Here is a 15,371-nt window from a genome sequence, read left to right as displayed (position 1 = left end):
GATACCTTAAGGAAACCATTGGGTATACCTTCTACCTTAGATCCGAAGGCAAGATCTTTGTTGTCAAGAACGGATCCTTTCTAGAAAAGGAGTTTCTCTCGAAAGGAGTAAGTGGGAGGAAAGTAGAACTCGATGAAGTACTACCTCTTCAACTGGAAAGTAGTGCAGCTCAGGAAAATGTTCCTGTGGTACCTACACCAACTGGAGAGGAAATTAATGATGATGATCAAGGTACTTCGGATCAAGTTGCTACTGAACTTCGTAGGTCCACAAGGACACGTTCCACACCAGAGTGGTATGGCAACCCTGTCCTGGAAATCATGTTGTTAGACAACGGTGAACCTTCGAACTATGAAGAAGCGATGGCGGGCCCAGATTCCAACAAATGGCTTGAAGCCATGCAATCCGAGATAGAATCCATGTATGAAAACAAAGTATGGACTTTGACTGACTTGCCCGATGATCGGCGAGCGATAGAAAACAAATGGATCTTTAAGAAGAAGACGGACGCGGATGGTAATGTCACCATCTATAAAGCTCGACTTGTCGCTAAGGGTTATCAGCAAGTTCAAGGGATTGACTATGATGAGACTTTCTCTCCCGTAGCGAAGCTTAAGTCCGTCCGAATCATGTTAGTAAATGCCGCATACTATGATTATGAGATATGGCAGATGGACGTCAAAACGGCATTCCTTAACGGTTATCTTAAGGAAGAGCTGTATATGATGCAGCCGGAAGGTTTTATCGATCCTAAGAATGCTAACAAAGTATGCAAGCTCCAGCGATCCATTTATGGGCTGGTGCAAGCATCTCGGAGTTGGAACATTCGCTTTGATGAGATGATCAAAGCGTTTGGGTTTATGCAAATTTATGGAGAAGCCTGCGTTTATAAGAAAGTGAGTGGGAGCTCTGTAGCATTTCTCATATTATATGTAGATGACATACTTTTGATGGGAAATGATATATAATTCTTGGACAATATTAAGGCCTACTTGAATAAGTGTTTTTCAATGAAGGACCTTGGAGAAGATGCTTATATATTAGGCATCAAGATCTATAGGGATAGATCAAGACGCCTCATAGGTCTTTAACAAAGCACATACCTTGATAAGATTTTGAAGAAGTTCAAAATGGATCAGTCCAAGAAAGGGTTCTTGCCTGTATTGCAAGGTGTGAGATTGAGCTCGGCTCAATGCCCGACCACGGCAAAAGATAAAGAAGAGATGAGTGTCATCCCCTATGCCTCAGCCATAGGATCTATTATGCATGCCATGCTGTGTACCAGACCTGATGTAAACCTTGCCGTAAGTTTGGCAGGAAGGTACCAAAGTAATCCCGGCAAGGAACACTAGACAGCGGTCAAGAATATCCTGAAGTACCTGAAAAGGACAAAGGACATGTTTCTCGTTTATGGAGGTGACGAAGAGCTCGTCGTAAAGGGTTACGTCGACGCTAGCTTCGACACAGATCTGGATGACTCTAAGTCACAAACCGGATACATGTATATGTTGAATGGTGGGGCAGTAAGCTGGTGCAGCTGCAAGCAGAGCATCGTGGCGGGATCTACATGTGAAGCGGAGTACATGACAGCCTCGGAGGCAGCGCATGAAGCAATATGGGTGAAGGAGTTCATCACGGACCTAGGAGTCATACCCAATGTGTCGGGGCCGATCAAACTCTCCTGTGACAACACTGGAGCTATTGCCCTTGCCAAGGAGCCCAAGTTTCACAAGAAGACCAGGCACATCAAGCGTCGTTTCAACTCCATCCGTGAAAATGTTCAAGATGGAGACATAGATATTTGCAAAGTACATACGGATCTGAATGTCGCAGATCCGTTGACTAAACCTCTTCCACGAGCAAAACATGATCAACACCAGAACTCTATGGGTGTTCGATTCATCACAATGTAACTAGATTATTGACTCTAGTGCAAGTGGGATACTGTTAGAAATATGCCCTAGAGGCAATAATAAAAGGATTATTATTATATTTCCTTGTTCATGATAATTGTCTTTTATTAATGCTATACTTGTATTTTCAAGAAATCGTAATACACGTGTGAATACATAGACCACAATACGTCCCTAGTAAGCCTCTAGTTGACTAGCTCGTTGGTCAACAGATAGTCATGGTTTCCTGACTATGGACATTTGGATGTCGTTGATAACGGGATCACATCATTAGGAGAATGATGTGATGGACAAGACCCAATCCTAAGCATAGCACAAGATCATGTAGTTCGTTTTGCTAGAGCTTTTTCCAATGTCATCCCCATCATCTACCTCTGCCCCTGCAGTACCCTTCCCCTTCTCCCCTTGTTCTTCAATCCCCAATTCTTACCTCCTTGGTTCTCCCCCTTTAAAAGTGCCTCTGTTCTTCCTGGTGCTTTTCGTCGATCTCGATTTCTCTGCTGATGGTAGTCGATTGTGTTGGTATGGATTTGGTGGAGTTGGATGGATGGAGGGCGCGAGCGCTGCTAATTGCCCGGAGCTCGCCAGATCCAGCGAGAAGCTTGCAGGTTATGCGGGATAAGGCGGCGGCTTTGTTTGGTTTGGGTGACCTGCGGCAACGAGAAATCCCAGTCTCGGAGTCAACCAACACACGAGCCGATGGGCAAGAAGGAAGGGTTGTTGAGGAGCAACCGTGTTGTTTCGAACCTGCTATCCTTGAAGCAGCCGGCAATGCCGCCACCAACGCCGTTCAGACTGACTGTCCTAGGGAGCAGGTTATGCCTTGGTGGGGTGATCTTGCCCATGGAAATAGCCCTGTTGGAGCTCTCGTTTGTGCCGCTGCACTTGCTGTTCGTGTTATTGCTGTCCAGGTGAAGGAAGATGACAGTTTGGTGGCAAGCTTTCAGTTCAATTCCAAGCAGAAAGGCAAGATTAACAAGTGCATCACAAAGAGAGTCAAGATGAAGACATCGGTTATTTCAATGGCAGACATAGTTGATCTCTTTGATGGTAATAATGAGATGGACCCAGCAGGAACTCCTCACAAGAATGGCAACAGAAAAAAGATTATACTGGCGGATCGAGTGGCGGTTGACAGTGGTGTTTCTTCAGATTTGTCAGCAAAATCGGCGGCATCCCTAGGGGATGGCCGCCGTGCGCAATGAATATCTTATGTCTTAACTGTCGGGGTTGCGGGCGGCCCGAGACAGTTAATGAAATAAGCAACTTAGTTAAGTTGTATCACCCGTTCTTAGTCTTTCTCTCGGAGACTAAGCTGTCTACTACGAGAGCTCAGGACTTGCGATTCAGGCTCGGTTTCTCCAATGCTTTTGGTGTTGGAAGTAATGGACTCAGTGGCGGTTTGGTTCTTTTTTGGACCAACGATTCAGTAGTGAGTTTGGAATCTTATAACAATTCCCACATTGATGTTTCGATTCAGAATGAGAACTTGTGAGAGAAAGAATGGAGATTCACAGGTTTTTATGGGGAACCAGTGAGATCCAGGAGGAAGAACAGTTGGGAACTAATGAGATATTTAAGGCAAAAATCTAATCTACCATGGCTTTGCGCAGGGGATTTCAATGAAGTTCTCGATGCGAGTGAACAGTTTGGAGGGAATGTCCGGGAAGAATGGAAAATGGATGGTTTCAGGGAGGCTGTGGATGATTGTCGGTTGGATGATTTGGGTTATATTGGTCTGCCGTATACGTGGGATAACAAACAACAAGGCATGAACAATGTTAAAGTAAGACTTGATAGAGGTCTTGGTGATGATAAATTTCAAGAAAGCTTTGACAACACCTCAGTGCTGCACGTTCAGACCATGGAATCAGACCATTGTGCTTTGATAATCACAATTCAAATATATAATTGGTTTGGCAGGGATAAAAGATCGAGGCCTTTTTGGTTCGAGAATGCTTGGACTAGACACGAAAATTATGACAAGGTGGTAACCCAAGCTTGGATCCCGTGCAATGGGAATCTGTTGGAAGTGCAGGATTCACTGTCCATTGTGAAGGGGAACTGGCAGAGATGGAGCAGAGATGAGTTTGGATCGGTAACAAGACAACTAAAAAGCTTGAGGGATAAACTGGAGAATATACGGGGATGCTCTTTGGGTCAGGGACCATCAAATCAAGAGAGAAGTTTAATGAGGCGAATTTCGGAACTAATTACTAGGGAAGAAATGATGGCCCGACAAAGATCACGTGTAAATTGGAAACTGAAAGGGGATCGCAATACATGTTACTTTCATGCTCGAGCTCGACGGAGACAAAGAACAAACCACATTAGATCTTTGAAAAAAGATGATGGAGGTATTGTCACGGCTCAGGAGGATATGGAAGAAGAGGCAATTAAGTTCTACCAGCACCTCTTTACAGCTAACCTTCATACTAGGCCGGAAAGGATTACAGAAGTTATTCAAAACAAAGTCACAAATGTGATGAATGAGAGACTTTGTGCGCCAGTGACTGATGAGGAGATAGAAAATGCGTTGTTTATGATGCATCCTAGTAAGTCTCCTGGACCTGATGGGTTTACGGCAGGTTTCTATATTCGGCACTGGAGTTTATTGAAGCCTTCCATATGCGCGGCGATAAGATCATTTTTTGAGACGGGTAATATGCCAGAGGCAATTAACAAAACTGTACTAGTTTTGATTCCAAAGATAAAAGCTCCACAAGATCTAACGCGGTACAGGCCAATTTCCTTGTGTAGTGTGCTTTATAAAATCATGTCAAAGGTGATGGCGATCAGGTTGAGACCAATCCTTGATGAAATTATCTCTGAGGAGCAAAGTGCATTTGTTCCGAACCGGCTTATTTCAGACAATGTGCTAACTGCATATGAATGCATTCACTATCTGAAAAGAAAGAAGGGGAAGTCAGGAGCTTGTGCTATCAAGCTTGATATGGCAAAAGCCTATGATAGGGTAGAGTGGCCTTATCTTCGTGCAGTTCAAGCAAAACTTGGATTTGCTGATCAATGGATTGACAGAATTATGGCCTGTGTGGAATCGGTCTCCTTCTCTGTTTGTGTCAATGGGGTTTTCTCGGAGTCTTTTAAACCCACTCATGGTATTAGACAAGGAGACCCAATTTCACCTTACCTGTTTCTTTTATGTGCCGAGGGATTAACATGCTTGCTGAAATCTTATGGATCTGCTCATTTGCGTAAAGGAATCAGGGTGGGCATTCATGCCCCTTGGGTGTCACATTTACTTTTCGCTGATGACTGTCTGGTTTTTACTCAGGCAACAAGTGATGGGGCAGCAAGACTGAATGAAATACTTGAGATATATAGGGAAGGGTCTGGTCAGAGGGTTAACAAGACCAAGTCTGCAATGTTTTTCAGCACAAACTGTAGTGATGAAATGAAAGTTGAAACTCATAGTAACTCGGGCATTGGGACAGAAGTGTTGATTGAGAAATATCTCGGTCTACCTACGGCATTAGGAAGATCATCTGATAGTCAGTTCGAACATGTGGTAATCCAAATCAAGAAATTGGTTAATGGTTGGGCACCTAAATTAATGAGCAGTGCAGCCAGGGAAGTGCTCATTAAATCTATATGTCAAGCTATACCAACTTACTCAATGGGTTATTTCAGGCTATCCAAAAAAACATGCAAAAAGATCACTAGCATTGTGGCAAAGTTCTGGTGGGGAGGAGATGAAAAGAGAAGGAGAATGCATTGGAAAAAATGGAAGGACATTGCTATACCAAAATGTGAGGGGGGATGGGATTTAGAGACTTTGGTCTCTTTAACCAAGCCATGCTAGCGAAGCAAGGATGGAGATTGCTGACTAGTCCTGATTCTCTGTGTGCTAGGGTTCTTAAAGGACAATATTATCCCAATTCTGATTTTATGTTGGCATCGAATAAGAGGAACTCCTCCCACACATGGAGAGCTATTTTACATGGAAGAGAGACTTTGAAACTGGGTTTAATTAAACGAGTTGGAGATGGTGCAAGTATTAAAATCCGGGAGGATCCATGGATTGCTTCAAATCATGGCTACCGACCAATCATCCGGTTGCCAGGGGCAACTGCTACAAAGGTAGAAGATCTCATTGATCATGAGAATGGTACATGGAATCAGGAGGCTCTGGAATCGAACTTTGTGGCTCCGGATATTCATGCAATACGTGCAGTGCCAATCAGTAACTGGGGAGATGATGTATGGGCCTGGGAGAAAGAGAAAAATGGCCATTTTACAGTGCGATCGGCATATAAAGTTCTAAGTAAATGTGCTCGGCAATCCGACGTTCCATCGTCGTCAGGTCAGACTGGAGGTAATTTCTGGAAAAAGCTTTGGAAAATGGTTGTGCCGCCCAAGGTTAAATTTTTTTGGTGGCGAGTTATAAAAGATTTTGTACCGTGCAGGGCAGTTTTGTTGAAAAGACATATTGAGAAACTACCTTTCTGTAAATTTTGTGGCAAGGAGGAAACCATTATCCATGCTCTCTTTCAGTGTACTTGGGCAAGGCTTTTCTGGAATGAAATGAAGAAAGTGGCATTGGTTAAAATTCCACAGCTACACCCGCAAACTTGGACTTCAGATTTGCTTGAAGGCAAGCTAGGGTCTAACCAATTTGCTTGTACTGTTCTATGTGGTTGTTGGGCAATTTGGTCAGAGAGAAATGCTAGAAGTCATGGCGAGAATGAACGTTCAGTGCAAGCTTCTGTACGGTGGGTGATGGAAATCGCCGTTGATCTAACAATCATAGGGAAAGAGTCTAGACCTACGATGACTATGCATTCAGTTTTATGGCAACCACCAGAGAAGGGAACTCTTAAGATCAATGTGGACGCTTCATTCTTTGAGTACACCAGATGTGGTGGTACAGGCCTAGTGATCAGACATGCAAACAGCGTGTTACTAAGAGCACATGCTCTTTGGTACCAATTTGCAACAAATGCTCAAATTATGGAATTGTATGCCATTCGGGATGGAATTCAAATAGCAAGAGATTTGGGATACGCTAGAATCTGCATAGAGAGTGATGCTAAGGAGATGGTGGACATGTGCAACTCTGAAATTTCAGAGAGATCGGCCTTCGCAGCCGTTTGCCATGAGATCAAGGAGCTTATGGAAGGTTTTAATAGTTGTGTTCTTATTTTTGTGCATAGGGAAGCCAATGAAGCTGCTCACCGATGTGCAAAGCAAGCCACAAAGGATAGAAGGAGATGTCTTTGGATTAATTACATGCCTTCTTTCCTAGCTGATTGTACTCAGTTTCCCTGTAATCCTCCTACTTGAGTAAATAGAAGCTCTTGATTGCAAAAAAAAGCACCAGATTGGTATCCAGTGCGTAGCAATACTTCTTTTTCCTTGTGAAACCGGCAACTATACAATACTTATGTCTAAAGGAAAAAAGGAAATGTTAATGCTAGATTTATTTTTTGCAAGAAGAAATTGATCTATTCGTCTTCAATCATAACGGTACAACGAACACCAGAAATAATAAAAATTACATTCAGATTCATGGACCACCTAGCAACGACTACAAAAACGAAGTGAGCCGAAGGCGTGCCGCCATTATCGCCCATCCCTCGTCGGAGCCGGGCAAAACTTGTTGTGGTAGACAGTCCCATAGGACCAGGGCTCTAGGACAACAACCGTCGCCGATGAAGAATAGCATAGATGGAAATGATCCAATCTGAAGACACACGGACGTAAACGAACGACGAACAGATCTGACAGAGGCACATCTCCACACGCCCACCGATGCTGCTAGCCACACCACCGGGATGGGGGCTAGACGAAAGAACCTTATTCAATCTTAAGGGAGCCGGCACCGTCTCGTCTTCCTAAGCATGACAGAAACCCTAGCAAAACTCAAGGTAACATCTAAAAACAGAACCCTCCCCACCGATAAGGGTCCGGATCCGCCGTGCCTCCATGGTTTTCTAAAATTTAATGATGAATGGTTTTTTAAGGTTTACATTTAAATTGATTTTTTTTCTTTGCTTTTTATTGCTTGTTGAATATCCCAGACCTATTTTGCCGCTGAACTGAGATTTTAGTGGCAACATCCTTCAATGATTATAAATCGAAGTACACCCTGACCACAAAACGGGATGCAAATCGAGTTAGAGACTGTTTGTTTGAAATTACAATATTTGTTTAAATTGATTGTGTTTTTAAGGAGGAACCACTGTTTGTTTGCCATCTTTTTTGAAGGAGGAGCTTTATTTTGAAATTACAGTGTTACAATCAAGAAGCAAGAAGCAAAAGAGGTTCGATACATGAGGGTCCTTGGTTGAGCCACACAGCTGCAACACAATATGTCCGACCACAAGGTTTTTTTTTGAGGGAATGTCCGACTACAAGTTGCTAAACATGATTTCTGAAATTTGCCATGCCACAATAGTCTAAAGAAAGGGGGTGTCTAGGGCACATTTAGATGTGCTCGAGTTATTGCACATTTAACTGAGTTAATCAATCTTAATGAAAAATAGAAAATATCCACACGAATCTCAATGTAAGTTCAATGACATAGAATTTAGATGTGCAATACTTATGACACCTCTAGATGTGCTTTAGCAAAACTGCTAAAAAAACACTCCTACTATTTATACTACAGTGCTAAATAGTGCTGCTAGTACTATATAACACTAATTGCCTGGTAGCTTAATGCTATTTATTAGGATTCTGATGATGTTTAGACTAATTTAGACTTCTTTTATTTATGAGAAAAGGCAACGATCATGGACCACTGTCATCTTGTGTCAATCCTTGTGTCCGCTCAAGACAAAGACTCGTGGTCGTGGGTATTTGATATGGTCAGGGTTTACCGTTTTATCTACAACATCAGATTGGTCTCCAGCGCGCGTAGCATACCTTTTCTTTTTCTTGTGAAACCGCCGACTATATAGAATACTTATGTCCAAAGGGGGGAAATCCGGGAATGTTAATGCTAGGTTGACCAAGAGTTATCTAAAATTCATTGACGAATGGCTCTTTTAACGATTTGTATTTAAAATTGATTGCTTTTTCTTGTTGTGTTTTATCGCTTGTTGAAGATCCTAGACATCATTCGTCGGTGACCTAAGATTTTTAGTGGTACTATCTTGCACTGATTATCAAGTGCACCCTGACCGCGGAATTGGATTAAAAAAAGAGTAAAGATGAAAAATGGCATGCAAATTGAGTTTGAGACACATGTATGAAACGTACCCCTTTGCTCCTAACCCACAGGGAGAGTCATACCCCTTCGTTCCACCCACCCTAGGGTTTCTGCTGCCTCCCGCCGAGCAGCTGCTAGGCTGCCTCGTCTCTTGTGGCCTTAGGGCCATGGAGGCGCTATGGATCCCGGTCCTTACTAATGGGAGGGCTCTTTTTTTAGGTGTTTCTTTTAGTGTTAGTAGGTCTTGTGTCCTGATCGGAAAGACGAGGCAACGACGTCTCCCTTCCTGAAGATGGAAATGTGATTCTTTCTGCCTAGCCCTCGTCCCTTTGATGTTGAGCCGGCATCACTCCACAAGGAATCTAACCAGCTGAGCTACGTTCAGCTTGCGTTCGTCGTACTGTCTAACAAGTGATGAACAAATCAGAAGTTTTGTAAAAAGATTAAAAAAAGACACGTGTAGGAGATGTGACTGCCCGGACCGGGTGGAGCTTAGCTGGTGCCCCCGTCCAACCGATTCAGACTATCGAACTTGTCCCCTCGAGTGAAAAAAGGAATGCGGAACCAGCTTAACCATTTTCACTGCGCACGGCGAGAAGCAATCAATAGATTCGCGAGGGAGGGAAGAAAGGAGGAGCAGGAACCAAACCAATCGCCCCAGCTCTCGCGTCGCCCCTCTCGGGCGACTCGGGAGCGGCCCAAACCCTAGCCGCCGCCTCCTTCCCTCCCTCCCGCCCCCTCCCCGCCGCCACCCGAGGAGCCTGTCGGCTGCCGCGCGTCTTCCGGTGAAGGTGGCGGCGAGGATCTGCTGCCTCGCACCGGCGTGAGGAGCTTTGGAAGCCATGGCGGCGGCCCTGGGTGGAGATGGCGGCGTCGATTCTCCGGTGGATGGCGCGCGCAGGTGCTGGCCGTTCCTCCCGGCCGCGTGGGTGGCGTGAGGACGGCGAGGTCTTGCTGCAACGGTGGGCGGCTCTCTTCCTCCCAGCCCCTTCCCCCTGCGGTGGTCTCCTCTCGCCGTTCTGGTAGCTGGTTTGTCAGATCTGGGCTTCGAGGTTGGGCCGGTGGATTCTTGGAACGGGGGAAACCCCTGGTCGATTTCGCGTCGACCTCGACACCGGCGGCGCTCCGGTGCCGCTCTCTCTCTTGAGGGCGGGTCGAGCTTCCAGATCCGCTCCCCTCCTCCTCCTCCCTTCCCCGGGCGAAAGCCTTGGCCTTTTGGTCGGACGGTGGAGGCGCTCTGGCGTCTCGGCCCTTCCTGGAGGCGCCGTTCAAGGGGTGGTTGGGGGTTGTGGACCTGGTGCGTGGTGGTGGGTTGCGGCGGTGGTGCTCGGTTCCCTTGGTTGCCGGCGTTGGTGGTGGCGTGTGGGTTCTTCCGCATCCTTCAGAGGCTCCTCGCTTTGCTTGCTGGTTGGTCGCCGGCCGACAGTGGGCGTCCGCGTGTTCGACACGGTCTGGATGAAGGGGAGATAGTGGTCTCTCCTCCGGCAGTGGCCCGAGGCGGCGGGCGGTGGAGTCGATGGTTTCCTTCACGCGGTTTGGATCTTCATGTTCACGGCTTTTGCTGTCGCCGGGTGGCTTCGGCCCTTCCGTTCTAGCTGTGCAAGATCTCCGGCGGCTTGATCGCAGTTTTCTTGCTGCCTTATTCTCTGTAGTGAATTTGGCATGTATTTTTCAGTTTTTGGTCAAGTCTTTGCCTTTGTAATTCAGCACCATTGTATCCTAGCCGGTTGATGGCTTCATTAATTTGAAGTCGGGCCTTTGTGCCTTTTCTCTAAAAGGAACCAAACCAATCATCAATTCTGAAAGGCAACAATCATCAATTAAAAGCCGGCGCTGCGACGAGGTCTTGAATGAATGGGCGCGGCGGAGTATGCACCGCACCGCACGGCGGCATTAATACGGCCGGACCTTTTTTTTGCATGGTAATACGTGTCTCATTCATATCATAAAGATTAAAATACAAGTCACGTAAGGACCGACATGACAAAACTGAAAAGATAGCAGAACATCTCTGAGCTTGACACCAACGCCCATCACCTGCCTCCGGCACCACGACAACAGCCATCGAAGAAAAGAATGATGGATCACCTCCTCACCCGAGCTCGACGCGGCTCCATCGCTGATAAGCAGCTTTGCGGACCTCCAAGATGGCTCACCAAAAGTGAAGTCCTTACCGTTGAACGAATCAGACCGGGGCAACACCCCGGACACGCCATCGAACTCCAGATCTGGCACCCCACCGCGACTAAGACGTCGCGGAAGGAAACCAAACCTGCCATCCACGAACCACGAACCCAGCACATGTTCTGTCTTTCAGATGTCGTCGATGCAGACCACAATCTGCATCCGCCCCTGGACTACCTCACAAGCTCCGCGCCGACGCTGGACCTTGACACGACGAGCGCACATACACACACACGTAGCAGTACGTGCGTATACGTACTTATACGTAAGTAATTGATGAGAGCGTACGTGGCTCCGTGCGTGGCGCAGGTGGTCGTAGGAGATGTGTGGATGGTCACGGCCTCACGGGTCGGGCGGTCGACCTCGCCCGCCCGCCTTCCTCCTTCCCGTAACCAGCGGACGGGGGCACGGGGAAAACGGGAAATTATTTCGGTGCAGCGCAGCGCTGGGCATGCATGCATGCAGCAGCTCCCGACTTTTCAATGCGCCCGCCGGGCCGGGGGACGCACGCACGCGTCTCCGGGAAGCAATGTGGGCGAGTGCGACCGACCGGCGCACGGGGGACGTGTGCCCACCCGGGCCGGCCATCCTCCACCGGCGACCACGGGACCAGTCAAACCCATGAGTCGTCATCGCAAAAAGAAGAAAAAAAGAGCTGTAAGGGCATGTACAGTGGAAGCAGCACCATGGTGCTGCCCCAGCCCATTCACATCAGTGCATGGGACTGAGACCACGGTTCAGCTATACATGTATCCAACGCGTGTGTGGCCACATGACGTGAGCCGTTGCCCCTTTTCCATTCTTTACATTTTTCTATCTCTTCCTCTTGTCCTATCTCTCTCTTCCCTTTTTCTTCTCTCTCCCGCTTTTTCATGGAGAGGCTGCCTCCTGCAGAGGAGTCTCTGACACCTGCGGAGCACCGGTTTGAATCGCCACGGTGGTGTCCGAGCCTACCTGGCGTGTGGAGCATCAGGCTAGGGCGACCCATTGGCCATGCCCTTACTGGTTCTCTTTTCCTTTTCCGGGAAAAAAATGGTTACTTACTCACTTCAGTAGCTCAGTTATGCTTTCACAAGTGTAAAAAACACTCCTCCATAATTAGGCAAGCCGTAGCGGTAGTACTTTGAGGAAAATACTACGGCAGCGATAATTACTTAGTGAAATGAAACGAAAATGAACGGCTTTGTTCTCACGTTACGTTGTGCCGCAGCGGTGGCACGGAGGCCACCCTGACTTGTGATCTCCGGCATTGATGTGCGTGCCTCCAAATGGCATTTCCTCCTCGGTCGGCTCTCGGCCGTTGTCCAGGACGGACCAACCAACGGTGGCGCCCAATCCCATGGTACCGCTACCAATCTCTTCTCTTGTCCAGTACGCATGGCATGGGCATGGGCGTGGCACGGCGCGGCCGTTGCACATCGTTGTTACACTACCCCAAAGTCACTGGCCAGCACTATGCGCCATTTATGCCGCCGGGTCGTGTGACTTTTCAAATTACTGGTCATGGCGCTGTAGTGCCGCCGTACGTACGTTTTCGCCGGAGGATTCACATCCCGTATCCGTACGTATAACTGGCCAGATCTTTGGGGAATATTTCTACCCCCTCTAGTGCATAAAACACTTAGAAGCGGTGTATCAATTCCCGCCTCGTTTTCTTGACATGAATAAAGAAATAAACCAATAAAAGACATGGCCGTGTATATTTTTAGTACGACATATTATGGTCAGTTCATCACATGCAATTATATTAATTAGCAAATTAATATTAAGTTCTTTTGTTTTCACCTCCACCCTGATCGTATACAGCGATATGGGGGAGTATAGCACTATACCTTTTGTAAACAGACATAAATAAACCTCCAAGTAAAGGCGGCTAGGGTTTCTGCCTCCCGTCGGCGGCATCGTCAATCTCCCACGTCTCCTGTGGCCTTAGGGCCATGGGTGCGCGGTGAATCCCGGCCCTTGTCAGCGGGAGGGCTCCGTTTTTATGTGCTTCTTCCAAGTCTTGTTAGGGATTGTGTGCTGTTCAAGAAGACGAGACGGCGGCGGCTTCTTGAAGATGAAATAATGTTCTCCCCGCCTAGCCCCCGTCCCAATGGTGTGTCTAGCATCGTCGGAGGGTGTGTGGTGGTGTGTCTCTGGCGGATCTCGCGAGATTTGGTCGGTGGTTGTCTTTGGTGGACCCGCTCGGATCCGGCCTTTGTTTGTCTTTGTTTATGTGTCTTCAGGTTGGATCCTTTCGATCTAAATATCTTTTCATCGGCGACGGTTGCTGTTCTGGGGCGTTGGTCCTATGAGGCCTTAGGATGACGACTTCACGACTGTCTACAACAACAAGTTGTGTCCGGCTACAGCGAGGGAGGCGCGATGATGTGGGTCCGTCTTCGGCTCGCTTCAGTGCTTGTAGTCGTCGCTAGGTGGTATATGAATCTGGATGTGATTTTTATTATTTTCGATGTTCGTTGGACTGTTATGATTGAAAATGAATAGATCGACAGTTTAGAAAAACAGACGTAAATAAAACGGAAGTATAAATAGCTTTGATGATTAGACTACGCGAGGTGAGACCTGAAATCGTTGGTTTTGACGTGACTACGGCTGTTACGTTAGTACTAGTGCTTGGTAGTAGTAGGTGTACTGTAGCGGTACTCTGCTGACTGGTCAGAGATCTTGACGAGCTTTCAATGTTTTTTGGACCTCACCGAGGAGACGTACGAGCCCACCAAAGGAGCCCAGAGCCACAGCCAGAGGATAGGGTACGAAAGCTCAGCTGCTGCTGCTGACAGCCGAGTGAAAAATATTGGAAACATATTTATAGATTATCCACATATTTATAGATTTTTTAAATGCCACATATAAATGAATATGTGATGATCAGTTTTTAGGATATTATTACCCGTGCTGCCATGGAAACTAGAATGTGCTCGGTCGCTCTTTCTTTCTTTGATTTTTTAGGGGATTTTTCTGATAAAAAGGTGCAATAATGGGCGGGACGATCTGCTGTCCCTCTAGCTAGCCGGGCCTCGAGGTTGTAGCCCATTAATTTTGGTTTTTTAAATGCCCATTAATTTTGCTGTGATCCATGATGGTACGAATTCAATCCGCTCATTCATTTCACATCCTTTAAAGACACTCCACTACTAGATTCAATGCCCCGAACTGGTTTGGTTCGGTAGCCCTCCCTTTTTAATGCCTCCCATGACTATGGCGTAATCATTTATTAGTATGCCTATGCAGGTGCCCAATGCTTCCGTTGCGCACGCTACTCAGCTGAAAATTCATTTCTGGAAGATAAAAATGTAACCCTGACGTTTTTTTAATAGGACACCTGATCTATTAATGATAGGCTGTACTGCTGTAGTGCAACACTCCCCAGCGAAGCCAGAAATTACATTCGGGCTCCTGGGGAGCCGATCACACACTCACACCACCGCGAGGGAGGGTGCGCCGCCGCATCTGTTCCCGCCAAGAGCCGGCGTGACCTTGAAATCTCCGGTTGGAACTTGGAATTCCTGCGAGCGGGAAATCTTCAAGCTAACGACCTTGTTCTGATCCACCAGTTTTTCAAATTTTCTGTATGGATTTCAAGATTAAATAAACCAACAAAAAGTGGCAATTAATTTTGAAAATCGGGTCAACATACATTTGAAAATTGGAACGGACCTTCCGCATCAAATTATCTACCATGCAATTTTTTTTTTGAATTTTTCTAGTATTCCTTTTGATTTTTTTATTTAGCGTGGGTGCAGATGAGCCTGGCTGAAAAATGAATATTCTCATCCTTGAAGCCAAGTTTCGAGCCAACAACTTTAACAAGGGCCACAACACACAACCATGGGCCAATATTGCCTGCCCTAGATGAAGATGTGAGATCATGGGGTTTCTACAGAAACCGTCAGCAATCTCTACATTGAATGCCGCGGTGCTGCTAGCCACGAAATTGACATGACCCAAGGATTGCATGCGCAACTAGAGAAAACATCGGAAGCAGGTTGAGGACCTCGCTATGTAGCCTCACGCCACTGCCACACCACCTTCAATCCCCCCCCCCCCTCCTGAGAGGTTGAGGGGTGGTGAGGGAAGGTTAACGACCAGATGAA

This window comes from Triticum dicoccoides, chromosome 4B, assembly GCF_002162155.2.
Source record: "Triticum dicoccoides isolate Atlit2015 ecotype Zavitan chromosome 4B, WEW_v2.0, whole genome shotgun sequence".
Taxonomy (NCBI): domain Eukaryota; kingdom Viridiplantae; phylum Streptophyta; class Magnoliopsida; order Poales; family Poaceae; genus Triticum; species Triticum dicoccoides.
This window is presented reverse-complemented; position numbering follows the sequence as displayed.